Source organism: Orycteropus afer, unplaced genomic scaffold (assembly GCF_000298275.1).
Source record: "Orycteropus afer afer isolate SDZICR_OR568_19922 unplaced genomic scaffold, OryAfe1.0 scaffold00255, whole genome shotgun sequence".
Lineage (NCBI taxonomy): Eukaryota > Metazoa > Chordata > Mammalia > Tubulidentata > Orycteropodidae > Orycteropus > Orycteropus afer.
In genome coordinates, this window is record NW_006921842.1 from 4,732,152 (window position 1) to 4,734,792 (window position 2,641).

Sequence of the window (2,641 nt, forward strand, 5' to 3'; positions counted from 1 at the left end):
ATGCACACACATGTATGTATGTATATATATATGTATAAACTGCCTAAAATATTCACTCATCTAATGTCTGACTTTGTTGAATCTCAATTTCTCATGCCTCCTATCCCAATGATTCTCTCAAACATGGCAGCTATCCATTAGAGTCTCCTAAGGAGCTTCAGAAAATGTTTTCTAGAACCTGACCCTTATGAGGGCAGTCAGTATCTCTTGGGGAAAAGATCAAGCACCGCCATTTAAAAAGTCTCCTTGCTGATTTTATTATGCAGACTCTATTCTTTCCAAGATTAACAATGCCACCTTAGTCCCTGATTCCATTGTTCCATGGCAAAGCTTGTTCATGAAGATTTTATTTTGTGTCTTACATTTTCTTTGTCAGCTGGTACTTTTAGGTTAAACTACAAGTAAGTCCAAACCATCCTCTTTATTCATTAAATAGCTTCCATATAATGTTAGGTTTGCTGCCAGAGACATTTTACTTTATTTATCATGGATGAGAAAAGAAGCAGTTATATGCTATCTCATTGGCATAAAGCCAGAGAGGATTAGAGATGATAATGAATAATTTTCTGTTTTTTGTACCCCCTTTTTTTTTTTCCTAAACATTCTTCTAAATATTTACAATGTTCTAGATTGGTCACACATTTTCTTAAAAAAAGAGATCACTAGCCACTCTTCGTCTCTTTTTCCATAAGGCAGTAGTGATTCAAATAGTGAGCATTTAATCAATAGTCATTAATTAAGCTCTTAGTTCTCTGAATGACTCTGAAAGTATTTTGCCCAGGCCTAGTTTGCAGTTTTTGAAACTGAGTATTTAAATGCTTGATACTTATCATTGGTCAGGTCATTTGAGGAGATGGTGTGTTTAGTTCCTCTGATCATTGGGGAGTGTGGAGTCTTACCATGTCCAGGATATATGGATCTGTGATGAGAGGAGCCCCAGTAAAAACACTCAGAAGGCCCAGAAACTCTTCTGAGTGAGAAATGATGGCAAGTTTCTCCCTCTAAGTGGCAATTGTGAGGTAGATGGGGCTTCCTCATAATTCAGCTTACCTTATTTCATCTCAGTCTCTGACTGAATTAAGGGTGCTGGCAGCATAGTGCCTGGGAGCTCTGGTGGCGTAGTGCCTAAGGCTTTTGACTGCTAACCAGAAGGCTGGCGATTTAAACTCACCAGCTACTCCTCAGAAGGAAGATTGGGCAATCTACTTTCATAGAGATATAGCCTCGGTAACCCAAGGAGGGGTCACTATAAGTTGAAGTAACTCGACAGCAGTGAGTTTGGTTTTTGGTTTGGTGTAAAGAAAATAACAAACCAAACCCACTGCCATTGAGTTGATGTATAAGAATGTATATAAGTATATATATATAGTTGTATGCATATGTATATGGATATGCAAGTATGTGACTATATATGCACATATACTCATGTATATAATAAAGCATGTAGAGGCACATTTATAAATCTTAGACATAACCTAACACCTCAAAGGATTGGATTTTTGGGTTTGAAGGATTAGGACCATACTCTCATGGGAAATCTCAGTCAATTGGCATAATATAGTTCATAAAGTTATATTCTACTTCCTAGTTTCGTGAGTGTGTCTGGGATCTTAAAAGCTTGTAAGTGGTCATCTAAGATACAGCTATTGGTTTCTACATGTCCAGAACAAAAGAGAAAGAAGGAAACCAAAAATTCAAAGAAGAAGCTAGCTTACAGGACAAAAAATCTAGCGAACCATGGCCTCATCTACCCTGAGACGAGAAAAACTAGATCATGCCTGGCTACTATTACCAACTACTTCAATCAAGGCCACAATAGATAGACCCCGATAGAATGAGAGAAAAATGTGAAACACAACTTCAAATTCCTAAAAGACAAAACAAAAAAGCAGACCTACTGGACTGGTTGAGATTGAAGGATTCCCTGATACTATTGCCCTGAGATACTCTTCAAATCTCAAACTGAAACTAACCCCTGAAGTCACCTTGTAGCTAAATAACAAATTGGATAAGAAATAATGAATATCACCCATAAATTCTTTGATCCTTTAAAAATATCACCTTTATGAGACCAAATGGTCAACAATTACTCTAAAACAAAGATAAAAATGTAAGGGCACCAGGAAACTAGATTAATGGAAACAGAACAATCAGAATAATAATGAAAATGTTCATGCATTGTGAAGAATGTAATCAATGTCACTGAACAATTTATGTAGAAATTGTTAAACAGGAACCTAAACCTAAATTTTCATCAAAATCATAATAAAATACTATTTTAAAAAAGAAGTTGATACTCTACTATATTAGTTATCTAGTATTAGTAAAACAAATACCACAAGTGAATTACTTTAAAAAACAGAAATTTATTCTCTTACAGTCAGTTTAGGAGGATAGAAATCTGAATTCAGCGTGCCAGCTCTAGGGGAATGCTTTCTTTTTCTGTTGCCTCTAGGAGAAGGTCCTTGTCTTCTTTCAACATCTGTGGGACTGGTATACCTTAGAGATCTCCATGTGTCTTGGCATCAGTCTTCCCATGAGTGTAGAAGGTTCTCAGTGCAGGGACCCCAGGTCCAAAGGATGCATTCAGCTCCTGGGTCTTTCTTTTTCTTTTTCTTTTTTTTTTTATTAGGATTTGGGT